Source organism: Podarcis gaigeae (genome assembly GCF_964106915.1).
Source record: "Podarcis gaigeae genome assembly, chromosome: 6".
In the NCBI taxonomy this organism is placed as follows: domain Eukaryota; kingdom Metazoa; phylum Chordata; class Lepidosauria; order Squamata; family Lacertidae; genus Podarcis; species Podarcis gaigeae.
In genome coordinates, this window is record NC_139682.1 from 31,230,907 (window position 1) to 31,250,973 (window position 20,067).

Consider the following 20,067-nt stretch of genomic DNA (forward strand, 5'->3'; position numbering starts at 1 on the left):
CCCAATGTTTTATTTCAAGAATTGGTTGAATTTTGAAAGTAGTATGTAGATGAATTGGTAACCGCACTTAAATATTGAAAAATCCTAGCATTGCTTTTGTTGATGTTAACTTCAATTAAACTGGTGGTTTTTAGTCCTCTCTCACTTAATGGTTTTGAACGCTTCCTTTCACTTTGAAGTGGGATTGTTAGGATACTTCTGCAAATACTCTAGAAAAGACAGCAGGGTACTAGGAAACTCTTGTAGACGTGTTTCTTCAGATTGTTATGCAGATGGTGTTTGAAATCCCATCTGATTCATATCCTGTATACTGTTTAAAAATTAAAAAATAGTGCACTAGTAAATCTCTTTTAAAATGAGAGGATATATTTGTCTGAAGTTTTTTAAATTGCAGCTGATCTTGCTAAAGCTATACTCAAAGCTTAATATTTATATTTGGTGTTTATATACTTTCCATGTTAATCATGTCCTCTGGTCGGCGGCTATATTGACACTTTAACACATCAGTATACATATCAGCTATTGGAAAATTCAAGTGATGTTATTGTAGGGGTTTTCTTAGTGGTGTACAAGCTAAAATTAATTTGGGAACTTGTGTTAAAGTTTTGACGAGAAGACAATGTTTTCCTGGAAAATTCTGCAAGACGGATTGGATCCTAGAAACCACTTACAGAATGTGCTGTCTCACCCACTCCAGGATTAGACGATCTTTATGTATATGGAGAAGGGAATTACAAGACACCACAGAACCCACCTTGCATTAACAGAAATTTATTCTTCCCATACTAGAGTCCCTTTTTATTCCAAATAAATGAGTAGAATGAACAGCTAAATTTTGCTTATTTTATCTAAGAAAACTTTACAGTGCAATCTTATGCCTATTTATTCAGAGGTCAGCCCCATTGAGTTCAATGGGACTTATTCTTAGGTAATTATGTATAAGATTATATTCACAGTATGATTTCCAGTGTACAACAGATTGTCACCCTCATTGGAGTAGCGAAATAATATTTGTTTAGAGATGAAAGGCCAGAGAAATACAAGCAATATGTCTTTCAGATTCCAGTTAGATTTGTCTTTAATATTGGAGGTCCCAGTGGCATCTGTTAAATGAAACACTTTTCACCAGTTTCACCTAGTGTGCCTGCTGCAGTGCCTCCTGGGCATAATTTGCCTTTCTACAGTTATCTTTCCTGTTAACATCCATACTGCATAGTGTTGTATGTAGGATGTCCAAACTTCACTTTAAATAGCTGCTTGGAACTTATCCTGCCAGTATATATTATGTTTTAATCTTAATTCTGTTGGTTGGATCCTGAGAGAAAATGAGTGGAACTCTGCTCGCACAATGGGGTTTTCCTGGCTCATCTTCCACACATCAATCCTCTGTGCCCCCTGGAAAGCTGTTCCTGAAGGTCAAGGGTCCTTTTGAACACTCTTTGATGGGGCATGTGACTGCAGTAGGAAATGGGTACCGCTTGAGAGGGCTGCCTTGTACAAATGGAAGTGCTTTTCTGCTTTTAGGAAATATCTTTGGATCCAAGCCATTGAGTACAAGTAAAGTACTAGTCTTGATTGAAAGTTCAGAATTGGGGCTTCTGAAGGGCATCTGATTCTGTGCAAATGTCTAAATTCATTGAGATCTTTAGAGAACCTACTGTGAGTACCCCTGCTTTTGGAGATTCAGTGCATGACTAATGGGGATAGAGTACTGTGAGTGGTGATGTCGAATTGATGGAATAAATTGATAGAACCACTTAGCTAGCCCCTAACTTTGCTAGCCTTTAGCTAACATTGGGGAGCATTAGATGGATTTAATTATATTTTTTGCTCTGCTAACGTTATTTAAGGAACAATATTGTAGAAGGCATAGTGAGTCTTTTTTCTAAACGTGTAGCTGATGTTCTCTAAGAGTATGAAATTAATATACTTCTATATGAACCAGTGGCTTCAAGTTACAAGAAAGGAGATTCCAACTAAACATCAGAAAAAAACTCACAGTAAGAGCTGTTCGACGGTGGAACAGTCTCCTTCGGGAGGTTGTGGACCCTCCTTCCTTGGAGGTTTTTAAGCAAAGGTTGGGTGCTGTGGATGCTTTAACTGAGATTCCTGCATTGCAGGAGGTTGGACTAGGATGACCCTTGGGGTATCTTCCAACTGTACAATTCTGTGATTTATAATACAGTTTTCTAGATTTTGATTAGAATTTTATAAACTGCCTTTCTGCTTTAGAGTATTTGAAGCAGTGTTCAGGAAAAACACCTAACAGTACACTGCCAGAGTATACGGCACTTTATTAAATCAAATACTACACAGTTATTCATCATGAGGAAGCTACTTATTAAATTCTAACTACGAGAAAGAAGAAAAACGTATAGAAGAGAGATAAAGGTGGAAGGAATAATTTTTGTGTTCAGCTGCACACATTTAGGCATTTTGTCTTTGGGTGAGAAGCCTTTATGGAAGATAGACGTTTTGAGATGTGATACAATATTGATTTATAAAGAGGAGCAAACAGTAGAGCCATTTAAGTGAGCTAGTGGCTTTTGGGAAGCAGAGGACACCAAACATGATGGTGCCCAATGTTACGACACTTCACTGTAAAAGCAACTATTTATAATGACTCAAAAAAATTTCCGTTAGAAGACGCTGTTGTGTTAAAACAAAGGACTTCCATTTTTAAAAAATATATATCAGATATTGTGTTAGAAAATAAAGCTACCACTTGGTGATTCAGTTAAGGAAACCTATGCACATAAGCAGGTTTCTGTGTATTTTTTATTTAACCAGATAACAATTTATATCATGTTTAATTGTAAGCACCTCTAAGAAGTTTACATAAAATATATAATAAATATTACAACAAAGAATAAATTGCTTCAACAAAGAAGTTTTTAGCAGGCACCAAAAATAGTACAGCAAAGGCACCTGTATAATGCCGAAAGGAATTGCGTTCCAGAGGAGGTGCGGCATTAACAGCATTGTAGGCAGTATTGAGTTCAGTACACAAAATAGGGGTCAGCAGCTGGAAGTGCTTGTGCCAAATTCAGCCAGCCAGCAACACAGAGCCAGAAGAGCTGTTGAGGCTGCAATATCTGTGGCATCAGCTTGCTGGCAGGCCACTTTTTAGGGACTGCATGTGGGATTTTGGCAAATAAGCATCCACTCATTAAAGTGAGAGGAAAACACTGCTGACTTGCAGCATACAGAAATTTGTTTTTGATCTGTTGTTGGTCTGCCGATGCATAAGACATTAGTCCTTACACTGCATAAGTGATTGATTGTAAAGAGCATATGGAAGGGACACTGCCAGATTTCTGAAATTGTGATAATTTCTCATAGTGAAAAATGCTTTATTTTGGAGTTTCTATTCTACATAGCATGGTTACTTGTGCGAGGAACTTGGCTTTGTGTTTGTATTTTTTAAAAAGCAAAATTCTGCATTAAAAGAAGAAAATTCCTGCAGCCTGCCTAAATTACACAACTTAATTTTGCTTGCTTCTGCTTCTCCTTGTTTATTGCCCATGCACTTAATCTCTGTCCATGATACCTAGAGAATTGGACTTTATATTCAACGTTTTCATGTAATTTGTGGTTTTATGTATTTATGCAGACTTGTGTACAGGCAGCTTTATTATTTTATTTGTTGTGTGTGTGGCCAAGGACATATGTCTCTCCCAGTATATCTTCACAGCTGCCTTTATGAAGAATAGTGACTGTCCAAGCATTTACACAGTGCTCTTCATGGCTTAGTGGGGATTTGAATGTGGGTCTCTCCTAGGTCCAACAAAATTCTGTTGTAGCTTACGTGTGTGTGCACAACTGTCCCCTGATGTAACTATTATTTTTGGTGCAATACTAAGTTCTAATTGGTAGCAATAAGGTTTATTGCAAAATATGCCTGAGCATATGAAAAGTGATAGGTTGCAGGTACTCAAGCTACAATTGCGGCAATTGCGAACTTTTTTGGGCAGCCTTTCTTTTGATTTCAGGTCCTTTCTGTGGATTTTGAGATTTTTAGGTTAGCTAGCTTTGGCCTTTGCAGTGCAGAGTTTGGTGAAATAATTACTTAGTAACAAGTTTAGAAAATTGTTGTTATTCCTTTCTTCTGAATTGTACTTCTTTTACTCAGAACAAGTTTAAATGTATTCAGCACTTAGATGGTTTAGCTCACAAGTTTATTAATACATGGGCCTTCCACCAAAAACCAAATGTGTCATATGTGAGAGACAGATATTTTTGTGCTAAAATTGGTTACTATGGTGCAGCAGAACATTAGTTTGCAGGTTCAATATGAGGTTTGTTCTCTACCTTTTAAACCAGGATTTGCTGAATGATACTTTCTCTTAAACTTGTGTAGGTGTAGTTAACAGATATTTCTCAAATACGTATAGATTAATTCCAGAGTAGTTGTTCCCAAACCTTTTCCCCCCATGGGCCACTTGAAAATTGGATGGCAGACCACTTAGTTATTTTTCTTCCTGTTGTAGCAATTGTCATGCACTTGCAGATGCTGTGTGATTTTTACTTCTATTTAATTGTATTACAACTTGTATTCCAGAGAATAAAATTGTAATACTATATGAGAAATGAAAAGATAAAATTCAAATGAATATTTATTGTGGACATGCTATGGATCACCTGGGTGACGCTCGCAGACCACAGTTCAGAAACCCTTGCTATAGAACCTTGTTAAAGTTTTCAGAACAGTGAAACTTTGCATACAAGTAATGCGATGCTTAATTTAAGGTGCATGCATGGCCCTTGGGAGAACTATCCTTTTTTGCTTGGATTATTCAAACATTTTTTTCTTGCATTCTTTACTGTTAAGCTGTAGGTCTAGTGTTGTGTATTGGATCTGGTTATTACTATGGACAATAAAATTAAAATCTAAACTTTGACTATAGAATACTAGAAATTATACTGTATAGATTGAAAACTTCCTCTAGCAAATCAGTGTTGTCAGTCATCCTTTGTCTGTTGGTTCTATCACTGGAAAATGGTGGTATTTTGACACTGGCCTATGAAGAATACGGTTGTGATGCTAAAGAATCCAGAGAATTACATCACATTTAATATACATCACTTTAAGGTAGGTAAAACATCTAGCTACATGGTTGATTGGCAGTCGGTGCATTTAATTTGCTTGGATTAGCTCTCACGGTTCTAGCAAAGTGTTTTGTTCATATCTATGACTCATGTGGCCCTCATGGTAGTATTCCTAAACCACCTCAAAGGTCTGTAAGCTGTAAGGCAGTTGGCTCTGCTTACTCACTCAGTGATGATGACCAAAAATATTTCCCACTCTATCACAAGACAGTACAAGTGTCAAATCTCCTAAAGAACAGATACTATGATAGATTTGAACTTTGCGGACTTAATACTAGTGCAGAAAAAATTGTGGTCATTGTGTAGATGAGCAATACCAGCTACCTTAAGGTCATTGTAAAGACTACATCCCTTGAAAAAATAGATTTTGAAATGCACCAGGAACAAAGAATAGTCTGCCCCTCTCATCATTATTGTGCGTATCTTACCTTTAAACCTGGCATACAGGTATACATTTTATGAAATAAGAATAATAAATAAATAAAGTGCCTGCTGAAACAGGAAAGTCTGTCAAGAACCTGAAATTCAGTAGGGAAGAGTTCTGCATAATCTCAAAGCAGATTATCAAATTTGGTAGAAATTCAAATTAGACCAAACTAGAGAACACATTTCCATGTAATAAGGAATGTGCAGTCAACACTGTAAAAATGCTTCACTCAAAGTTAACCACCTAAAATTTGGTGCTGCTAAGAATTGAGAATTCTTTTGTTTCATTTCTGTGCAGGGCTGGCTGTTAGGAATTCTTCTTTAGAATGAAGGCTCAAAGCAGCTTAAGTAGCAGCCTACTGCCTACCCACCCAGTAATTTGATTCACTCTTGCTTAGCTTCACTCCAGTGATCTCCAGTTGAAGGGTGGTATACAAATTTAATAAATAAAAATTATAAATGATAGATTTTCCTAATAGAGCTACTCCAAAGAGAAATGCTAACAGTAACTATATGCAAATTATGCACTTGCTTAGTAGGGAGAGTTTTTTATTTAACCAATGCATAATTTTTCTAATGAAACTGAGAGGTGGCCATTGAATTTCCTCACATGTATGCAGAAGCATTTCATGCTGCCTACAGAAGCTGCTTTGTATCCAAGCTTACGGTGTTTCCAGGCATTCAGTACAGTAACTTCTAAAAGGTGAAGATTAGACATTGATTGCCAGTCGATGACAGGTGAGTTACAAGACTAAGGTTTTGTTAAAATGGTATCTTAAAGACAACCATGAACCATTACCAGTGTTGTCTTTGTAACAAATTTACCATGTAGTACTTTCAGTATAGATCTGGTGCTGGAAAGAAACAAGTGGCTAAAGAATGAACTAAGCATACACAATGAGAAATGGTGGGAAATACACTAAACAGTAATACATCCTGGCGTTTGGTCGGTTTTCAGCTAGAGGAGGCTTGCAAAATCCCCCAACTTTCAAACAGGAAAAAACAAATAAGGTTCTAAGTTGAGCTGCTGTTTTCTCTTATAGTTAAGGGAAGAGGATATGTTGATCATCATCACAAATGGGAACTGAAGGTTTCACTGAGATAATGAAACTGCATCTATAATGGCTTATTGCAGGGGTTCCCAAATTTGCCTGGGGACTGAGCTTCTTTCAGGTGGTCCACAGTGTGTTTGTGGATTTGTGGTTGAATGTGGGGGTCTGCACATCCATTTCATTAAATAGCCATACTGATCTTTAATTGTATTTTAATTGCTTCTTTTATTTAATACATTCTATGGAAATCAAATTGTAATACAATATGTAAAATAAAAGATGCAATTAAAATACAATTAAAATCATACAGCATATATCATAATTTAATACAATTACCACAACCAACAGAAAAGTCGGTAAGTGGTCCTCCAAGACCTTCAGCAATTTTCAAAAGGCCCATGTGGGGGAAAGCATGGGAACCACTGGCTTATTGGTTTCTGTGGGATTACAGGGCAGAAACTAGCTAGTTAGCATTCTCTGCTGGTAGCCTTTCAGAGAATACAGAGCAGGTGACAGATGACTTGACAGCTGTTTCACTTGTCTGGTTTCAAATGTGTGTTCCACTCTATACGTCCCATCATACATGCATTTTTAGGTTTGTGTGTAAACTGTTTTAAATGTACATTAAGGTGGTTTGGCTTGTGACAATATCCTTCTTGAAATCATATATTACTTGGAAGTAAAATGATACAAGTATAGTCAATAATGTGCTGCAAGGAAGGATACAGTAAACTTAAAAAAGTAGTGTTGCAATATTAAGGGAGTTTGGGATGGAGGAAAAGTAGAAATGACATTCAAACTGAACGTTTTTGCATAAACATGTTTGCTATGTGTAGCTGTATGTTTGGGTATGTATAACATACTCAGATAAGACTGGTTTATGTTGGTATTTGCTTCTTTCACCTATAGCCATAATGTCTCATACAAAGGAGTCCTTGGCATTTAAGCTTAGTGTTTTCATCCAGCGTAGGAGTATTTTAATTGTCGGATTGCACCTCCTTGCTGCACTATCCATAGTTACTCTGGTGAATGATTTTTATGTATTCTTCTAAATATATGACCTCCTCAGAACACCTTAGCAGGAGTTAATGAAAAATTAATTCAGCCTTCTACTCTATAACTATACAAGGGGATCCATTTCTACCACTAGTTGCACAGCTTTGAATCTGGAGCAGGAATAACTAATGCTGTATGTTCTAATTCGGAATCCTTACTGCTAAATAGCAGCAGAAAAATGTAAATGCAGCAGTGATAGGCACAGGGATTACTCCTTTAAGCGTAGTAGAAAACTTGTTCTCATGGAGGAGACTGACTAACCAGATGTCACTGGATTTGCACTGGCATAAGCTTAGCCTATATTCGTGGTTGTTAGATGTATATAGAGTTTGGATAAAGATACCCATTTAGTAGAACTATAAAGCAAGAGTATCCTGTTTATGGGAATTATTTGTGGTCTTAACTGTTGCTGCCAATGTTGCAAAGCTGATTCGGCAGTTGGGCTGTCCCCCAATGTGTTAACGCTACAGTTTTTGATTAAACGTCTGCTACTGTGCCTAAATTCATGAAGAGTCTTGGGTATGCTGGGATTTGAAGCTGGTCAAACAATAGGCATTTAGAGGATTAATTGTAAAATAAAACCTTCTGAGTCCAAGTCAAGAAGGAGATTAAAACAGATTTCAGATTCTTTTCTTGAATGCACAGCTGGGGTTTGTATATGCAGCACAAAGCAGTTTGTTATTTTTTTCAAAAAGTCACACTGTTTTGCCTGTCAGGCACTTTGGAATCAAGAATATTGCAGGAGAACATTGCCCGTTGTCCATCGTTCATAACTACAATGAGAGATGGAGCATCATTTCCTATTGTATCTTCAGCTGTAGTGAGGGAAATGGCCAGATGAGCGATATGCATGGCCAGATGCATTGACTGTGCAGCTAATAAGCTGAACTTTGAAAAGTAATAAACACTCAGCTTCCTCTTCAATGTAACCTCTGACAAATTTCCCATATGGAAGGCTAGTTGCATGCTTCTAAACAAAAGTGATCTATATTTTTACCCTGTCTGTGAAAGAGTGGTCTGTATCTGGAAAGCAGAGAAGCCTGTCATTGAGGTGAAATCTCCCATCACGGTTCCACTGCTTCAGCTTCTTGAATAATACAGGGTGTTGTACTTCTAAAGCAAATACACTCAAACATAAATACCCTATGAAGTGCCATTTTTGGATGAAACACTGAAGTCGCTGTGCAAGAATGAGAAATAACAGAAAATGAGAGGAGGAAACGGATTTCAGTTCAGCCATCGTATAAAGTGTTGAATGAGATTAGCAGCATGGATGTGTGTTCTCATTGACACTGTGATGCAGACACCAATGAGCATCCTGAAATCAGAAACATGAAATGTGGATAGCAATGTGCATCCATGTCTTGCTTCCATCTGAATGAGCATTTGCATCAGGTTGCACACACAGCCTGCTGCGATGGGACAGAAGTTCCAAAATTTGTATCTACAATATATTGCAAACATGAAATGCTAATAATATTACACTATATAGGCAGGTTGAAGGAGCCCAGTAATAACAGCAGCATTAAAAGTGAAAAAGGCACACACACACCCCCACACACTAGAAAAGTAGGAATGAAAAAAAGACCTTGTCAAGTGAATTCAAAGACATTATTAAGTAGATAGCTTAGACATGTTTAAGACATGTTTAAAGTAGGAAGAACACTCACAGGTGAAAATGTAATTCATCAGAGACTCAATACATTTCTACTTAACTAAAGAACTATTTTGCAGATGAGAGACTCTTAACTTAAGTTACATTCATGCCAAAGCTATGAAGGCAATGAAAACATTGCTGAACTAGGTTGTATACCAGCCACAAATCTCTTCCCACCCCTTCTAGTTAGCAGATATAATAGTTACCTACCAATATTGTGGCTAGTAAGACCAGCTTTTTAGAAAGTCTGAGTAGTTTAGCATTGTGCTAAACTAGTTTTTGAAAATGAAATTTGAGCAAAAGTGAAATATGGAATTCAACTTAATTTATTGTGTGATGATTATATCACTTAAGGAATAAGCCCGGGCTAGGAATAGAAAATAATAGATAGAATATAGAATAGAAAATAATAGCATTTCTTGATCTTAAGTAGTACATGAAGTTCTGGTCAGCTTAACTCAACTGTATGAAACTGCAAACTACAGATCAGGGAGTTACTGATCTGGAAAGCTTAGGCGGTAAGAGTTAAGAAAACTTAGTGGAAAACTTCTTTTAAAAACCCCTTTCATACAATCAAAGTTCCTTAGCATTCAACAAGCTCATGGCAAAGGAAATAAGTGGTTCATGACACCATAAACTTGCCGTATTGGCAGTTGGGGGGGGGGAGCGTAGAAAGCCTCTAAAGATGCTCATTCCACCCAGAGTAGACCTGTTGAAATAATAAACATGGCTAACATGCCCATTAATTTCAATGGGTCTACTCTCAGTAAAACTCAAGCCACAATCTATAACTTTAATGAGGTTTGAGAATTAGGAATGGATTAGTAGGGATTGTAGTATGCAGTGTCCTGGGTAACTGAAAATGATTCCTGCGTTGCAGGGGTTGGACTAGATGATCCTCAGATTCCCAACAGTATGATTCTATGATCGGGAATACATTGGAAGCAGTAAATGATGGTTCAACCAAGTAAGGTTTTTCATCTTGCAATACCATAATCTGCAGCAATGTACTTGCTGGTAAGTGCTCACATATAAAGGATTGCTCAGTTGGTTAGAGTGTGGTGCTAATAACAACACGGTTGCAGGTTTGCATATTCCTGCATTACAGGGGACTTGGACTGGATGATCCTCGGGGCCATTTCCAACTCTACAATTCTATGATTCTGTGACTGGGGGAGGGATTAGAATGGTGCAGTTGATTCTTTCTGCAGCGCTAAATGAAGTAGGTATGTTGTGGGTAGTGTTTTGGGATAGGTCAGGGGGTGGGATGTGAGATGCTTCATTTAAGCATCTAAAGCTCACACAGCAAGTCTTTGAATTCTTAAGCTAATCAAAGTGTGGTAGATAACCTCAAATATAGGCATAGCATTATAGCGTCTGTGGGTAAAGAAAAGGATAGGGGTTTGGGTTATTCACCTAGTTACCTGGCTGCTCTGTTGCCCCATTTCTATAGAATCCACCTTCCTCATAGAAGGAAATCACCTGTTGAGTGCAGCCGACTAAATAACACGGCATTGTGTATTGATTCACTGAACACTGCTGCTATCCATATTCTGGGCATATTGTGACCATGGGGATTTGTTTAGAGAGTGCAGTAGAAATCTGTAAATAAATAAAACCATGAGTGTAGTGAAACAACAAGTGAACTGCTGCTACATAAATTGATCTTTGAACATTTTCACTGCTGTGGTATTCTCTTGAGCAATTTCTTCCACCGCTTCAATTAAGTACTGTGGTGATCCAATGATGCTGAGATACATGTCACATTATTGCTTACTACTGCTTTCCTTTTTTCACATCTGGAAAATGGGTATAAGTATGAGAAATGCATCAAATACAAATCAAAATGCAGAAGGAACATTCTGAGCAGTCTGGATTAAGCTGATGAACAAAAAGCAAGCAATGCTTCTGACTGAGAAATGCAAAATAATGTCCATCTGTTGAGAATTATTGATAATTATTCCAACTACACAGTTTTCAATTTTAAATAGACAGGAAAGCGATTTACTAGAATATCAGCAGGCCATTTCTGTGGTCAAAAGTTATTAGAAGCTAAAAAATAGTATAAGTATAAGATGTAACCAGTACAACACAGTATCTTAGCTTTGCCTTATCAAAAACATACGAAAATGAAAATAGAAACAATTTAAGATGAGCACCCAAATTCATGATTCTCTATTGATTCTAAAATATAATTAATTGACCAAACTGATGTGTCGGTAGTGTAGTAGGGAAGATTCGTATGCCCATTCTGAAAGAATGAACTTAACAAAGAGGCACAAAGAAATGGCTTTTGCTGTATAAATTACATTATGAAGTCTAGTGACACTATTATATTCAAAAGGTCTAGAAAATGGAAATAACATATAACATCTTATTGGCTCTTTGCCAAGAAGTACCTGAAATCTCATGCATATATGCAGTGCCTTTTTCTGGGGGTACCCCTAAACATTTTGTGAATCTAACTTTGACCTCATTGGGGGCAGTATTTCAATATGAGTAGGAAAATGAGAGTACCCCTAAACATTTTTTTATATATAGAAAAAAAGCACTGCATATATGTGATCTGACTTAACATTACTAAATGGGAGTAAACAAAAGATATATTGCTCCATGATGGCACTTGGTTCAATTTCCTATCTTCTAGAAAAGAAACTAACCTGCTATTCAGTCAGTTAGGGTTATGATGCATAAAAATCCCTGTTCAAAGGTTTAGGTTAGAAACTCTGGCCCGGGTTTAGACCTTACCTAGTAAGCATTTGTGGAAACTAAATCTTGGCACTGTTCAGCTGTAGAAAGGAAATATGGTGAATTCATCAAGGAGTATTAGTCAGACAACTTCTTGGCATATGTGTCACATGCAGAGTTCAAAGAGTGTAACAAACTAGGGCATTTATCCTTTGATGCAGTCGAATGAGATGAGAGTAGCAAATAGTGTAGATTAGGTTATGTTATGTGATAGCTAGCTGTTTGTTTCTCTGCCATATTGCACCCTGCTTTCAGGTTTGCCACCCATTGTATATTTTAACTTGTAAATTAGTGTTCTTAGCTCCTTTCTCTTGTAAACTCTTAGCACCTGTCTGAAATGCAGATTTAAGAAACTATTTGGGGCAGAGAGAAATATGATTATAAAAGGCATCTGTCTCTCATTATTGTACCATTTGACTAGTTAGAATGAGCATTTGAAAGAATTTGTTACCTTGACCACTGTTGAATCCGTGGGTGGCATCACTCATTTTGGGTTTAGACCTTACCTTACACAGTAATTGTTTGCATATTTCTCCTTATTAGACTTTTTCAGTAAAAAGATCAGTATTACTTGTCTGAATGCTTGTAAACTAATGAAATAATTCTTACTGCTTCCAGAACATGTTTTCAGACATATGTTTGTGACTCATTCTTCAGCTTTTAATAAGTAAATGCAAACTTTTGAGCTGATTCTCAATCTTACAAATTGTTGGTGGGCTCCCTGTTCATAAACTCTGACATCAAGATAAAAGCAACAAATCTTTGCTTTTCTCAAAATTTGAGGGTTTAATAGACTCTGAACCTCTAGACTCCAAAAGAGGTCTCTAAAGCACAAAACCTACAAAAAAGTTGAAGTGTTGCAGGAAAAAGCAACTGTATACTACAGCAGTCCTGTTTATCTTCATACTCTTCTGTGCTAAAGGGGAGGATATTCAGAAAATCATTTGACTTTGAATGCATTTTACAGTTCTAGGGCTTTTTCAGACTGTCTTATTGCACTGTAACTATAACCCAGTTACAGTTGCATATGTGAGCCAAACATTTTACTGCCATTCTCAGTAATGTGGTGTTTGGGTTTTTAGAAACTAGCTAATGTACCTTTTGCACTGAATATAGTTTGGTTGGCAGCCTGTGGCTAGTGTCTGTAGCATCACTGGTGATAAGTTACACATTTCTCTCCCCATCCATCCATTCTAAGGAAGTTTTTTTACTTTGATTTTTTACTGCTGTACTTCTTCAGAAGCACTAATGATTGCCAGGCGTTCCCTATTTCCCATTGGCAGGGGTCATCCAACAGCCATTGTAGATGTTCCTGATTTACATTTCCATGAAAAAAGGCCAGTTTAAGTCTCCCTTTTTGAAATCCATGTTTTCTGGACAAGCAATTGCTTGTGGCGATTAAAGCTTTGGTTTGCTACAAAATTGAAACTTGTTATACATCCTAAGTATATGATCCAAAATGTCTGGTCATGCAGTTTGTGTGCACTAAACAATTGTATCTTTTTAGCGACAAAGATCACTTACAGGATCACTTACCTGAAGGCTAAGGCTGCAGATGACTACAAGGGCTTAGTGGACAATTTTGGTGCAGTGCAAGATGCCATTCCTGTATTCTCATGTCTCTGGGTCATGTTTCATGACTTTCTCGGTCAAATGGAAAGGCAAAATGATACATTACAAGGCCTTTTTCTTGCATTTATAATGCCTAACCTTGGAAATCAGATCTCTACACACACATACACACCAACATGGAGGTGTTTGTGATACTGATATATAATACTATATATAATATATTTTGGTTGTGTGTTGAAAGCAGTTTGTGTCATAGAAGACCAGCATGTGTCACTGTGAGAAGACCTGATATAGCCAGGGAAAGATGCAGATGGCATTCTAACTTTAGCTATGCAAAAGTGCACTTGGCCACCACTGAAACTCAGGTTTCCAGGTTCAGGGTTGAAGCTAGGAACACACCCAAACTGTAAACCTGTGTCCAAGAGGTCTGCTATCATCTAAGATAGAGTAAGGCCAGGATCAACTCTGCTTTGTCTGAGTCAGGCTTCAGTGTATTCACTATTATCCAGTCTTATAGGTGTCAAAAAATGAGTCAGAATCTGAACAGCTTTCTTGGATTTAAATGGAAAGGAAAGGTAGCATTGAGCATCATCAGCATATTGTTAACACAGAATCTCAAAACCACGGATGCTGTCACACAGTGGTTAGCACTGAGGCAAGATGGAGTCATGAGGGATTCTATAGCCCAGTGGCCAAATCATCAAACAGGAGTCCCCTAGCACCACCTTCTGGAACTGACCCTGCACAAAGGACTAGAACCATCATAAATCAGTGTCTCCAAGTCCTATCACAACCAGGCAGTTCACAAAAATAGGATTCCATGGTTGATAATAACAAAAGCCACAGAGAAGTCTGGCAGAACCACCAAGGACATGCTCTCCCTGTCCAGTTCCTGGAGTAGATTGCCCACTAAGAGGATCAAAGCTGCCCCCATCCCATAACCAACCTGAAACTACATTCAAATGGCTCTAGATAATTAGTCTTAAATTTTTTAAAAAATCCTGAAGTTAAGATGCCACCACATGCCTGTGCTCCTTTCCCAAGAATGGAGTATTGGAGACTGGATGGAAATCATTCGGTACTGTCTTCATTATTTCATGAAACAAGATGTAACTGATCATTGACCACCCAAAAAAGTTGCACTGAATGACTGTAGAATGCAGTGGTGGCAGAAACGCAGTTTCTTTGCTGCCGTAGAGTAGGTTTTCAGACAGTTTCTACCCTGTATTCATTTGGACTTGCTCAGAGTCTTTTGCCAGTATTGCTCTAGCTGTTGTCCTCCTTCATTGCATCACTCCCTGCTCCCCAACCCCCAAAAAAGAAAAATCCCAGAGAGTGATCTCATGAGTAATTTTGTCAACTATTCAGGCCTTTTCCCTTTTTCGAAGGTGGACCAGTGCTTTAACAGGATTGCCTCTTGAAGTGAAAGGCAAACCCCCAAGAGCCATCAGCCTTCTCTGATGGGCCGTTTTAATTGGTGCCTCACACCAGCAGAGGTTTGGAGCCTCAGTAAGCTTAAACCCTACCATGATGATGGGACTGTAGCACTACCACTGAGACTATACCTTAGCTCAGGAATGGAGGTTAATGGGCAGCATGGTACACCAGCAAAACCCATATTCTGTCCTAAATACACACCTTAGATAGACACAATCTAAACGGGAAGACAGTTCTTGGGGCACCTGGGTCAGGGGGTAGAATAGATAAACCACTATGACTCCAATCCCTCTCTCTTTCAGGTCTTGCAACTGATGAAGTGAGCTGTGATCCAAGAAAGCTTGTAACAAATAATAACAAATAATAAATTTGTAACAAATAATAAATTTGTTAATTTTTAAGATGTCACAAGAATCTTTGTGTTTGCTGCAAATGACTAACATGCTACCCCTCAGATATGTTTAAAATAGAATACTTTTTTCAAGACAGTAATTCTAAACTTACATTCTAAATGTGATTTAAAAATGTTTTTGTTCATGCTGCTTGCTTTTTAGTTCTCCCTTCCTAGGGCTTTAACAATATACACAGGGTCTGGCTATCTGCTAGCCGAAGATTCACTTAGCCACACATAAAGAATTATGCCCAAACCTGCTGTACACTTCACAGATTCACTTATCCAAACAAACAACATCCTTGTTTGTGCTTTGCTGGTTGGTGGCAGCCATTTTCGGGTAGAAACCACAGAAAGAGGGCTGGGAGGCGGGGCAAGATAGGACAAATCAGAGAGCAAGAGAGAGTGGAAAAATCAGGGAGCAGGTGAGATCAGATAAATCCGTTTTCCCCCTTTCTCTTTCTCTTGCTGATTGGCTGCAGCCATTTCAGGAAGAAACCATGGAGAGAAATGGGGAAAGGTTGGAAAATCCTGCATTAGAAATATTTTCATAGGAAATGGTCAAATTGTAGATCTGGTATGCGAATGCTCGCCTAATGAACAATTTCCAGGGAACACATTCTGTTCATTAAATGGGACCTGCGTAGCAAAGTAGGAAATAACACCACCACCCATTGTGTAGGAATAGGATTATGCATTCCTAGAACCACGAATAAGAAGTAAATTTTATATTGTGTGGAATACAGTGAATGAGGATCTTACGTCTTGCTCAAATTAAATACAAGTTCACTTTGCAGAGTAAGCACCTAGCAGATTTCCCCACTCCTTTATAAAAACTATAAAAAACTTGTTTCTGCCTTGTTCTGTGACCTTAGGAGCTATTCCTTCCTTTGAAAAGAATTACTTGCTTTGGAAGTGTAGCATACTTCATGCGAATGTAGTATTTCTTGTACAAAATGGTAAAGGTAAAGGGACCCCTGACCATTAGGTCCAGTCATGGACGACTCTGGGGTTGCGGCGCTCATCTCGCTTTATTGGCCAAGGGAGCCGGCGTACAGCTTCTGGGTCATGTGGCCAGCATGACTAAGCCACTTCTGGCGAATCAGAGCAGTGCACGGTATCTTACCTTTAAACCTTTTCCTTTTTTCTAGTGTAATAATATGCCTAGGGGAATATGTTTTGATGTCTGCATAGAGTTAAAGAGAAGCTTATATATTCATCTTATCAAAGGCAGCAATTATTTAAAACTGAATGAACATAGTAGCAATTAAAGGAATTGCATAATGTAAAAGAAAGATGACAGAGCTTAACTTTCAGATTGTTGGTGGACAATTGCAACCATACTGGCCCCACTTCCAATAACAAATTGCACATTTGCAGAGAAGGTTTTAACCTAGCCACCCTGGTATTCTAGCTTTCTATTTGTAGGGAGTTTCTCCTTAATTGTGGGGGCGTATTGAGACATTGGCTCAGCAACATGTAATGCTAAGTCTAATCATGGCTTGGCGCTAAGGTGCGGTTCTTGAGAATAGATAGTGTCTGCTTTGCTTGTCCTCACTGGTACTGCTGCTGTGTTACTGTGAGCTAAGCCACAATTTGGCTTAGTGCATCATCTGAACCTGGACATGTGGTTTGTCTCACTCCAGACAAATCACAAGCTGTAACCACCAGTGTATTTGCTGAAATGATGCAACATAGGTAGTTGCCGATAGTATTTATGTATTTATTTATGTTCTGCATTTTACAGAAATACATTGCGCTCAAAGTGGTCCATAAAAGACAATTCAAATACAATAGCACAAATAATAACACACTAGATTATACCATTGATCATCTACTTTAGTTTGTGAGCAAGAAAGAGAAGATGTATGTTTTCTTTAATAGGAAGAATAAAGTATTCTTTGTTCTTCTAATGCAAGCTTTCATATATTGCTTCTGTTTGTGTGAATGCTTTTTAATTGTATGTATTCTCTACAGATTCTGTGATCAGACCTTGATCATACAGCATTTATATCAATATAAAATTTAATTGTACTTTATCTTCCCTTAATACCATATGCTAATAATTCAGTATGCACTGACAATTAGATTAGAGCTTTCGAAGTGAGTAGTTTCTCTTGTTAGCTTACCTAAAACTTAGGTCTGACTTGGATAAGTATTCTTACATTATTGCTGTGATCAGTTTCTGAGCTGGCTATGTGTGAGAGCAAGACAGGCAAAAATAGCTTGATTTATTTTAGTGCTTACTCTGCACTTTTACATTAGAGGAGCCATGAAACTGGCTTACAAATTTTATTGAAAGGGGACCTTTTAATTTAAAAAAATATATTAAAAGCATCTAATCACAATCAAACATCTGAAGCAAAATTTAGAACCGATATAACCAAACCGTCTGCCTGGATAGACTTGCCAAAAGAGAAAAGTTTTCAATAGGCATCAAAAGGAGTATAGTGATGGTTCTAGCTTAATGTCAGTAGTGAGCTGCAAAGTATAGGTGCCAAAGGAAGACTCCTTACAAACGCAGAAAGGATATTGTATGGCGCTAGCAGAAGTGCCTCTTTTGCAGATCAAAGTGAAACTGCATGCATGAGGTATGACAATCCCTTAAGTAAACTGGTTCCAAACAGTTAAGAACTTTATATACCAATAAGAACAACTCAGGCTGGTAGTGAACTGGCAGTCAGTGCAGATCTTCAAGCACAGGTGTAATATGCCAACAGACTCCTGTCAGCAATCATGCCGCTGCATTTTGCACTAACTGCAGTTTCGGGACAAAAACGGGAAATCCCATATAGAGGACATTGCAGTCGACTAGTCTTGAAGTTACATGCTCTTAAAGCAATAGTCTTCCGTTGAAAAGGATGAATGTGGATGAAACAGGCTTTACTCAGCCTGTACCAATACAAAACATAGGATCAGCATTGACCTGCCAGAAATCTCGCTGGATCCAAGTTGAGCCATTAGGCTTGAGGACCAATACAATAAGGCTACACCATAATTCCACAGTATTCTAACTCAGCATTTCCTGAAACTCTATAAAGCCCTATATGGCCTAGGACCCTCATACCTACGAGACTGCCTCTCCTGGTACGCCCCCTGGAGGACCTTATGGTCTGCAAATAATAACACCTTGGAGATCCCGGGCCTCAAGAGAGATTAGGCTGGCCTTGACCAGGACCAGGGCCTTTTCGGCCTTGGCCCCGGCCTGGTGGAACACTGTGTCACAAGAAATCAGGGCCCTGTGGGATCTGACATCTTTCTGCAGGGCCTGCAAGATGGAGTTGTTCTGACAGGCCTTTGGTCAGGGCTCAGCCTGACTCCCCTTTTCTTTTTGTATAAGAAATAATATGAAAGAGGCCTCCCAGCATTCTCACAGGCCCATATAAGATAATCGATGAGCACTTACATTTCCAAACCCTAACCCTGCAGAAAGCCATCTAATTAGATATTAATTTGATTTTGACATGTTTTTAGGAGGTAATTTAATTATTGTTTGATTTTATACCAACATTATATATCTGATGTTAGCCACCCTGAGCCCGACTTCGGCTGGGGAGGGCAGGATATAAATAAAAGTTTGTTGTTGTGTGTTGCATCCTGCTTTCTTTTGGGCAGTTGCACCTTCCTGGGAGTGGTATTGTATTGTTGGATTAAAGAAATTGTGGTGCAAATTTGACATCAGTGAGGCTGCCTATTCTTTTAGCACACTGCCCTTATTCTGCCTGGGCTGCATTATGTTTATCCCTATTAGCTGAAAACTGGAATTCAGCTGGTGAATTCATCTGTCCCTGGCGAGTTGAGAGAAATGCTCCTCCCATGCCAAACATGCAACAAATTCAGAGTAAATACTTCAGACATCTGACAAGTATTGTGTAACCTTAGGCTTATTAAAAATCCTTATCCCCAGGTATATTGTCGTTCCTTCTTGTGGTACCTTTTCTTATCCGAATCCTAGTCAAGCTATTCTGTATGTAATCAACACCATCTATAAACACTACTGATTTCTGTATCTGAGGCTCCAGGGTTGCTGTGTTTGTTCTGTCCCATGATTCCCCTATGGAAGATTGTGCGCTGTGGGAGAGAGGAAGGGGATAATTCCAGGGAGACCTGTGGGCCTGCCTGAAAAGCAAACAACACAGGATCAGGAATTGTATCTTTGTGGTTTAGGTGGTATATAAAGGAGGGTTTTATTAAAGCACTTGACCAAACCATCAAAGAGGAAGGGGTGTAGCTCATTGGTAGAGTATCTGCTTTGCATGCAGAAGGTCTCAGGTCAATCCTGATCATCTCCAGGCATGGCTAGGAATGTTAGTCCTGCTGTCAGTCAGTGTAGACAATAAGGCGCTAATTGTCCTGTTTTGGTATATGGCAGCTTCCTAATTTTCCAGAGGCTGGAAATTGCTCCTCTTATGAGACTCTATAATGGTGATATTAAAGCAAATGCAAAGGATGGTTGGAGATAAGCTGGTGGCATTCTTCAATCCAGGCAGAAAGATTTACCAGCAAGCTATTCCCAGGGCTTTCGTATTATGTGGACACAACTCAAAACAGCAAACAGCATCCTCACCCACCACTAGAAACCAATAGGCTATTGAATCCAGTCACTGGGAAGAGCATTG

At 38.4% G+C, this 20,067-nt stretch overlaps 1 protein-coding gene across 11 annotated transcripts in view; it reads left to right on the top strand.

The window, feature by feature from the left end:
* Nucleotides 1–20,067, top strand: part of CPNE1 (copine 1) — a 53,987-nt gene that overhangs the window by 11,857 nt on the left and 22,063 nt on the right. The gene's annotated exons all lie outside the window — the stretch shown is intronic.